This window comes from Schistocerca cancellata, chromosome 6 (genome assembly GCF_023864275.1).
Source record: "Schistocerca cancellata isolate TAMUIC-IGC-003103 chromosome 6, iqSchCanc2.1, whole genome shotgun sequence".
In the NCBI taxonomy this organism is placed as follows: domain Eukaryota; kingdom Metazoa; phylum Arthropoda; class Insecta; order Orthoptera; family Acrididae; genus Schistocerca; species Schistocerca cancellata.
The window spans coordinates 120,324,817-120,335,073 of record NC_064631.1 but is presented as its reverse complement, the minus strand read 5'-3'; positions in this window follow the sequence as shown (position 1 = coordinate 120,335,073).

Here is a 10,257-nt window from a genome sequence, read left to right as displayed (position 1 = left end):
CATTTTCGATCGCAATTTACACTAACTTCCCTGTGAGACACCTAATTTTCGTTTCTTATTTTATCTGGTTGCCCTTAGTTCTAGTTTCTTTCATCATCTGAAGAGTAAACGTCTTTAAATTGGCAATATCCTCCTTGTCACAATAACTTCCATCTCTAGATGCTCAATAATTCTAAACCCGTTCGCTGCAGCGCACTGAAAGGTGTAACACAGTCCGATACTGGAATCTTCAAGGTACTCAATCACTCAAAATTATATTTTGATACCCGCTTCTAGATTATATGACTGAAACCTTGATTCGCGTCTGATGTATGACCATGAAGACGTTTTACTACCTGAAGCACGTTACTTACATCTGGTAAGATAGGTTAAAAGTTGCCATCGCTACTTACAGATCTAAGATATATCTTTGAATTAAAGTAAGCAAATCAGTGACAAATAATTTCCGCCCATCCGCCTTTCTCTGTATTGCGAAACTCAAGCAGTACAACGAGGTGACAAAAGTTACCTTATGCTGATATGCACATACACAGATGGCGGTACTATCGCGTTAAAAAGATTTAAACGGACAGTGCATTGGCGGAGCTGGCATTTGTACTGAGTTGATTCATGTGAAAAGGTTTCCGACGTGATTATGGCCGCACAACGGGAATCAACGGACCTTAAACGCGGAATGTTAGTTGCAGCTAGATGAACGGGAGATTCCATTTGGGAAATCTTCATGGAATACAATATCCCGAGACCTCCAGTGTCAAGTGTGTGCCGAGAATACCACATTTCAGGCAGTAGCTCTCACCACAGAGAATGCAGTGACCAAAGGGCGTCACGTAACGACCGAGGGCAGCGGCGGTTTCTAAGAGTGCTAGCAGAGAAGAAACACTGCGTGAAATAACTGCAGAAAGCGATTTGGGATTTAAGACGAACATATCTGTGAGGGCAGCGCGGCGAAATTATGCGTAAATAGACTATGGCGGCAGCACGACGTCTCCTGCAGCCCTTTCTATAGCTCGAGACCATTCCAAACGGACTCTAGACGACTGGAAAACCGTGGCCTGTTCACACGAGTCCCAATTTCAGTTGGTAGGAGCCGCTGGTAGTGCTCGAATGTGGCGCAGAACCAACGAAGCCATGGACCCAAGTGGTCTACGAGGCGTTGTGCAAGCCGCTAGTGGCTCCGTAATGGTGTGGACTGTGTTTAAATGGAATTGACTGGGTCCTCTGGTGAAACTGAAGGTGGTTATAAGTTCGGATAATTCGAGACTGGCATTCATTGACTTCACGTTCTCAAACAACGATGATATTTTTATGGACGATAATGCGACTTTTAACCAAGCCACATTTCTTAGAGAATGGTTTGAAGAACAGTCTGGACAGTTTGAACGAATGATTGAGCCACCCATATCTCTCGACATGAATCATTCCTTAGCAAAAATGAAGCCCTCGAAATTTCTGTCCGCCGCTCGTGGTCTCGCGGTAGCGTTCTCGCTTCCCGAGCACGGGGTCCCGGGTTCGATTCCCGGCGGGGTCAGGGATTTTCACCTGCCTCGAGATGACTGGGTGTTTGTGTTGTGCTCATCATTTCATCATCATCCAGGAAAGTGGCGAAATTGGACTGAGCAAAAAGATTGGGTAATAGTACGGGCGCTGATAACCGCGCAGTTGAGCGCCCCACAAAACCAAACATCATCATCATCATCATCGAAATTTCTCATGGTTGGAGTAGAATCATTAACTTACACTGAGGTGACAAAAGTCATGGGATATCAACTAATATGGTGTCGGTCATCTTTTCCCAGCCTAGCCATGGAGTTAAAAAGTTTTAGGAAGTTCCTTGTAGAAATATTGAGCGATGTTGCCTCTCCAGCCGCCCATGACTGCGAAAGAGCTATCTGGGCAGGATTTTGTGCACGAACAGACCTGTAGAATAGATTGTGTCCAATAAATGTTCGATGGGAATACAGAACCACGCTTATATTTCCCTAAACAGAGCAGTAGTGCAGCTTACTTGTTACCAGATGAGAGGAAACACCGACGCCAACAAATTTACATAAAAGCGAGAAGTTAACTATTTTATAATCTACGAATAATACATATCAAAACAAAACTGTATCGTCTTCTGTTTTTATATAATTCAATTTACGTAGAATAGAGAAATTTGAAATTTGGGATTTACCCCTTTGAGGGCCATTTACGTTATTTTTTTTCTTTTTTTTTGTCATCAGTTTTATCCGGCCCGCCACGAATTCCTCTTCTGTGACAATCTTTTCATGTCAGACTAACACTTGCAACTCACGTCCTCAATTATTTGCTGATTGTATTCCAATTCCTTCTTTCTCTACAGTTGTTACCATCTACAACTCCCTTTAGGACCACGGAAGTTATTCCGTGAAGTCTTAACACGTGTCCTATCATTCTGACCTTCTCCTTGTCAGCATTTTCCATGTATTCCTTTCCTCTCCGATTCTGTGTAGAACTCCTCATTCCTTACCTTATCATAAACCTAATTTTTAACATTCTTCTGTAGCAACACATCTCAAATGCTTAGATTCTCCCCTGTTACGGTTTTTTCATAGTCCATGTTTCATTACCATAGAATGCTGTGCTCCAAACGTACATTCTCAGATATTTCTTTCTCATATTAAGGCCTACGTTTGATACCGGTAGACTTCTCTTGGCCAGGGATGTCCTTTATGCTAGTGGTAGTCTGTTTTTGATGTTCGCCTTGCTCCGACCGTCATGGGTTATTTTGCTGCCTAGGTGGCAGAATTCCTTAATTCATCTACTTCGTCACCATCAATCTGATAGTAAGTTCTTCCTCATTTCTTCTGCTATTCATTACTTTCACCTTTCTTCGATTTACTATCAGCCCTTATTCTGTATTCATTAGACTGTTTACTCCATTCAGCATATGCTGTAATTCTTCTCGGCTTTAGTGAGGATAGCTGTGTCATCATAAAATCTTATGTTTGATATCCTTTCACCTTGAACATTAATTCCACTCACGTACCTTTCTTTTATTTCCGTCACTCCTCCTACGATGTATAAATTGAATAGTAGGAGCGAAAGTCTACATCCAGGCCTTACACCCTTTGTAATCCGAGTACTTCGTTCTTGATCTGCCATTCTTCTTATTCCATCTAGGCGCTTGTACTTATTCTGTTTTACCTGTCTCTCCCTACAGTTTGGCCCTATTTTCCTCAGAAATCAAAAAAATTTGCACCATTTGGCATTGTCAAACGCTTTGTCCAAGTCGACAAATGCTTGTCTGGATCTTTCTTTAGTCTTTATTCCATGATCATCGGCAACGTCAGAACTGCCCCTCCAGTGCCCTCACTTTTCATAAAGCCAAAGTGATCGTTATCTAACACATCCTCAATTATCGATTCTTCTGTATATTATTCTTGTAAACAACTTGGATGCATTAGCCGTTAAGCTGATTGTGCGATGATTCTAGCACTTATCAGATCTAACAGTCTTCGGAAATGTGTGAATGATATTTTTCCAAACTTCAGGTGGTATATCACACTCATACATCCTACTCACCAATGTACATAGTCGTTTTGTTGCCGCTTCGCAACATGATTTCAGAAATGTGAAAGAATTTATCTCTCGCTTCTGTCTTATTTACTCTCAAATCTTCCTATCTCTTTAAAATTATATCCCTTCTACATCGGTTCCTGTTTCTTCGTCATCACTTCAGAAATAAAGGCTTTCAGTGCACTCTATCTGCCCTCTCCTCTCATTGCAAATGTGGAATTCCCACTGCAAATTTAATATTACCATCTTTGCTTTTAATTTTACCGAACGTTGTTTTGACTTTTCTGCATGCTGTCTGAGTCCTTCCGACAATCACTTCCTTTTCGATTTCTTCACATTTTTCGTGCAGCCGTTTCGGCTTAGTGTCCATGCTCTTCCTATTTATTTCATTCCTAAGCGACTTGTACTTCTGTATCCCTGAATTTCCCTCATCAATTTTGTACTTACTTCTTACATTTATCAACTGAAGTATTTCTTCCCTTTCCCATGGTTTCTTCGCAGTTACCTTCTTTATACCTATGTTTCTCTTTCCATCTCCTGCGACTGACCTTTTCAGAGATGTCCCCTTCACCTGAACTGTCTACTGAGCTGTTCCTTATCGCTGTCGCAATAGCGATGGAGAACTTTAGGGGTATCTCTTCGTATACAACTTCATATTGCACTGATTCTTCCTGACTAGCCCCTAAACTTGAGCCTACTCTTCATCACAACTAAATTGTGTTCTGAGTTTTTTTCTGCTCCTGATATGCCTTACGATCCAGTATCTGATTTTGGAATCTCTGCCGGACCATGATGTAATCTGGCTGAAATCTTCCCGTATCTCCGGCCTTTTCCCAGTATAGTTCATTCTCTTGTGATTCTTGTACAGATTATTGGCTACTACTAGCTGCAATTTATTAGAGAACTCAGTTAGTCTTTCTGCTCTTTTGTTTCTAGTACTAAGTCCTTATTCTGTCATAACCCTTTCTTCTACTTTACCCCCTACAATCGCATTCCAGACGCCCATGACTATAAGATTTTCACCTCCGTTTACGTACTGAATTACGCGTTCAATATCTTCATATACTTTCTCTGTCTCTTCATCCTCAACCTGCGACGTCGACATGTATACCTGGACTATCGTTGTCGTGTTCGTTTGCTGTCGATTTTGATGAGAACAAGCCCATCAATGAACTGTTCACAGTGATTCACTCTCTGCCGAACCTTCCTATTCGTAACGAATTCTACTCCCGTTACACAATTCTCTGCTGCTGTTGATATTACCCTGTAATCGAGGTTTATAATTTATATAAAAAACAGCTACCAGCCACATGTATGGTTTAAAAAGGTTTATTATCTTCAGACCATGACCGGTTTCGGATTTATCTTTACAAATCCATCTTCAGATGGCAGATTACAAGCGTTCTTAGTTGGACCTAGTTTTGTTTATGTTATTCATTTGCTGCACTGGGAAAGAAAAGAAATATTTTTGTTATATCGGTAATGGTATTTTTACGAAAGATTTACTTCTTTTACAAGATCTAATTGCTCAGAGATGGTTTTTATAAACATCAGTAAACTGTAAACCTGCAAGTTTACTAATGTTTATAAAAACCATCTCTGAGCAATTAGATCTTGTAAAAGAAGTAAATCTTTCGTAAAAATACCATTACCGATATGACAACAAAAATATTTCTTTTCTTTCCCAGTGCAGCAAATGAATAACATAAACAAAACTAGGTCCAACTAAGAACGCTTGTAATCTGCCATCTGAAGATGGATTTGTAAAGATAAATCCGAAACCGGTCATGGTCTGAAGATAATAAACCTTTCTAACCATACATGTGGCTGGTAGCTGTTTTTTATATAAATTATAAACCTTAAGTACAACAGCCACGTTTCTTAACATGTCGACTTTCGACAAAATAGCGTTACCCTGTAATCATCTGACCAGAAATTCTTGTCTTCTTTTCATTTCACTTCACGGACTCTCACTGTATCCAGGTGAGCGTTTGTGTTTCCCTTTTCAGATTTTATAGCTTCCTACCAGGTTCAAACTTTTGACATTCCGTGCCCCGACTCGTAGAACGCTGGTTTTTGAATTTTTTTCTCATCAACGCCTCCCCCTTGGCAGTCCGCTTCCGAAGATCTGAAGGGGGAACTATCCTTGAATCTTTTGCCAATGGAGAGATCATCATGACTCTTTTTCAGTTACAGGCCCCATGACCTTTGGGTACCCATTACGTCCCATTAATACCATTTACGGAAGTGTCCATAAAGTATGAAAATACTGTAGGCGAAGGAAAAGTGAAGGCGTTCTGAGAATATTCGAAATGACTGTGACTTTATACTGTAGATGCATCAGGTATCTTGCGGGTGGAGAGTTAAAGTGAGAGATGTGAACGTGAAAGAACTGAAAGTGAATGAATAAAAAGTGAAAGAAGCGAAACAGACAGAAACAATAGTGTTTTAAGGTAGAGAACTTTGAAAGTTAAAATGTATTGTATATCTGCAAAAAAATGTTGAATGAATTTTCCAAAAGCCCTAGACAAACGTAAAGGGCAAAAAATTGGTTGACTGTAAACCATTAACAGATTTTCACGAGTAACTGTACAGAACACAGCGAGAGTCTACAATGGTAACCAGGGCCTCACCACTGCAAACAGTCGTAGTCAGTGACCTGCCTGCTCAGAAACCCCAGCAACAGCAAGACACGGCACCTATATTCCAAACTTCTGTGAGACAACGGCCATTTCTGGAACACTGGCCATACATATCGAAATTTCTTTGGTTCGTTCCGCTGCCGTGTGGTAACGCTCGACCGCGGACACTTACCGCTGTTCGAGACGCTTCTGCCAGAGGTTGAAATGAGGCATCTTCGGGTTGGTCAGCGACCGACAGCAGTTTTTAAACAGTGTCGGACGCAGGCATGAAGCCTACATCCTACTTACGATGCAGCCACCACCAAAGCCGTAGGATTCGGCACCGCTGGTTGATGCTTGGCTGACCAGACTCTCTTGCCTGTATGAGTCATTGCCATCGAGCAACTGGATTGGGATTAGACCCCAGGCAATGCAACCACCGACCAATGAATTAAATATTGGCACATTCCAACCACCATTCTTGAACAGAGGCGTTGCCCCGCAACACAGTTCCGAGGCTGAACGATGTGCAGTTAACAAGGTCACTGCCGAGACGTATTTACGAGAACTCCAACATTGGCACAGCGTCACCCATTCGTCTCAGGCTGGGTCGTTGACTGCTGCAACCGCCAGCCTCTTGGAGATGCAGCATCTACACCTGTCTAACTTAGGAGACAATAAATTATTTGTCACACTGGCTGCTTTCATGTTCTGCACCTACACTCCACCTCCATCAGAGAATCACTCGACACACACAGTATAAAAGCTTTACGTCTGCTGAAAACAGGAATGATAATAATAACAATGGCAGTGCGCTCTGTGATAACGGGAAGGTAAGCGCCAACTTTGTCTGTTTTTATTTGGCCTGTACGATTCTTTCCTGCCTTTAATTTTCTTCTCTTCTGGGGTGTACTGTACGCCTGTGGTAGTAATAGTAATCGAAATTGCGTCAACTACTGAGAGCAATATAGAATCACCTTGAGCAACAACCCAGCACTTGCTTAATGTTGTTCAAAATTGAGTGAATAACACTGAGTTACATGAGAAAGTGACGATGTTACGGGAGATGATGTTAAGTTACGTAAGGAGCTTCATAGTCTAAGGCTTTTTTTTACAGCTTATAACAATTGTTAAATGAAGTTAATGACCTAAAGTATTGTCAATTAAATCATAAGTAATTTCATTTTGTTTTTGAAGTGGCTGTTACAGATACCTAAAGTGTGAACTACACTCATCAGCATAAAAGAAAACAAAAATGAAAAAAAAGCATGAGCGTAGAGATGAGTCAAATCCCACCTCTTCCGGATGCAAGCACCATCCCAATAATGACTCAGTTTTCTTTTTCTTGTTTCTTTTTCTTTTAATGTATACAAAGCTGCAAAATTAGAAGTTGTGGTTGGCAGGAGAGCCAACACCGTGTTACTAGAGGAAGCCGAAAGGCACGCGTTTTAGCTCACGCAGGCTGGCGTGAGGTCTGGAACAGGACAAGGAAATTAGAATTTAGAAAAAACGGACGTAGCTGGTGGAATACTTAACTTTAATCCATTAATGGTGAACGTCGCTCTTGACGGTACATGATTCAGTATCAATATTAACTGGTAATGGCGCCTTGCTAGGTCGTAGCAAATGACGTAGCTGAAGGCTATGCTAACTATCGTCTCGGCAAATGAGAGCGTACTTTGTCAGTGAACCATCGCTAGCAATGTCGGTTGTACAACTGGGGCGAATGCTAGGAAGTCTCTCTAGACCTGCAATGTCGGCGCTCGGTCTGCAATCACTGATAGTGGGGACACGCGGGTCCGACGAATACTAACGGACCGCGGCTGATTTAAAGGCTACCACCTAGCAAGTGTGGTGTCTGGCGGTGACACCATATTAGACACTTGCAATAACGAGCAACTGTAACCATGGCTCGACTGAAATTAGCAATTGACACAAAAGTATAGGTGATGTGTGTTGTGTCTAGACAAGACAGCCTAGACACAATGCGAGGAAGCCGAAAGGCACGCGCTTAAACTCAAGCAGGCTGGCATGAAGTCTGAAACAGGATACGTAATGAATGCTATAAAGAAAAGTACGTAGCTTCTGGAATACTTAACTTTAATCCACATTTGTAGAACATCGCTCTTGATGATACATTAATAGAATCTCAATATCTATACTGGTAATGGCGCCTTGCTAGGTCGTAGCAAATGTAGCTGAAGGCTATGCTACTACCGTCTCGGCAAATGAGAGCGTAATTCTCAGTGAACCATGGCTAGCAACGTCGGCTGTACAACTGGGGACGAGTGCTAATACGTCTCTCTAGACCTGCCGTGTGGTGGCGCTCGGTCTGCAATTACTGATAGTTGCGACACGCGGGTCCGTCGTATACTAGCGGACCGCGGCCGATTTAAAAGCTACCACCTAGCAAGCGTGGTGTCTGGCGGTGACACAACAATGTGAGTGGTGTGGGTTTGTATTACTGGGCACGTAGTTCCAGTTTCAGCTGCTAGAGGACACCACTGTCGCGGAGTTGCAATCGCTTATGTCGAGAAGTTCTAAAATCCGTGATGACTCTCGGCTCGAAATTTAAATAACCGGCATTAATTCAAAACACTCCAGTTTTCCTGTAAATAATATAGCAGTACATTTTTTTTACCTCTCCTCCAATCAGAACCATTTCTGTTACAGATTAGACCCATTAGGACTTTGGGAAAAAAATATCTGAAATATTTATCAAAACATACATCAAAGTATCTGAATTGCCTAAACTTCCTAAAATGGTGTCAGCTATATTTTCATTACTGACTTTCCAAAAAATTTTTGTAGACTGGGCCAATGGTCACATTGATAAATTTCATTCGAAGCTATGTCTCATTCGCAATGCAGTACTGGAACGAGTATATGACATATTCTCAATAAATAATTGTAAACTAACATTTGATTATAGTATAAGAGCAGTGTGTCCCGAATATCACCTACCACGTTTAGTATGTTATGCAGGAAGGCACACTGATCGGTTTTCATGAAGGAACCGATATCCGTACACGCACGGCTTGGACGCTAGTGTGTGGCGGAGTCTAAGATGGGTGTACATTTCACGCTTCCTGAATAAACCGAGCATCAATAACACATCGCGCTGCCTGCATTACAAACGGGCTTCGAACTACGAACCTGACTCGTCAATGAAGAGCTTAGATCAGCGCTGCTGAACTTCAGCCACGTTAGCCAATACCTCTAGTTGTCTTTGAAGTATTCCAATCGCTCCGTTGACTTGAGCAATCAGGTCCTCTCCTGACGTTACAAGTGTGTGCCTTACATGTGCGCGCCATACGCCATACTCTTCATACTGCCCACAGAAAATAGTGGAAAGGAGTGAGATCTGACGACTGTGCTGGCTATGGGATTGATCCAACTCTACCAATCCATCGATTGGGGTATGTGACGTTGAAGTGATTCCATACATCATCAAAATTTGCTGGAGCTGCGTCGTCTTGCAGCCACATGTCCATTCGGCTCTTCATCTAACAGAGTAACAAAACAAAATGGTTCAAATGGCTCTGAGCACTATGGGACTTAACATCTATGATCATTAGTCCCCTAGAACTTACAACTACTTAAACCTAACTAACCTAAGGACAGCACACAACACCAAGTCATCACGAGGCAGAGAAAATCCCTGACCCCGCCGGGAATCGAACCCGGGAACCCTAACAGGGTAACATAACGTCTCTAATTAATGTGAACTAGATCGGTCTTGTTAGTCTGTTTGAAAGTAGATATGGCCCAGTGACACGGTCATCACCCATCTTGGTCCAGATGTCAATACCGACGCTGTGTTGGTGCTTCTGAATCACTTTCACACGCGAGTTTTCGTCCATCCAAACATGCACGTTGTGAAAATTTAATATGACGTGTCTAGCAAACGTGCATTCGTCCGTGAATAGCACCAACCTCGTGAACTGCGGTTGGGTTATGTATTGTTGTAAATACTACTGCCCAAACTGTGCATGTCGTAGGCAGTCCCTCCATAAAGCCTGGACTTTCTGCAAATGGTGTGCATGGAGCCAGTGTCCATAGACTACACGCCACGCAGCACTTTTACCCATCTGCAGTG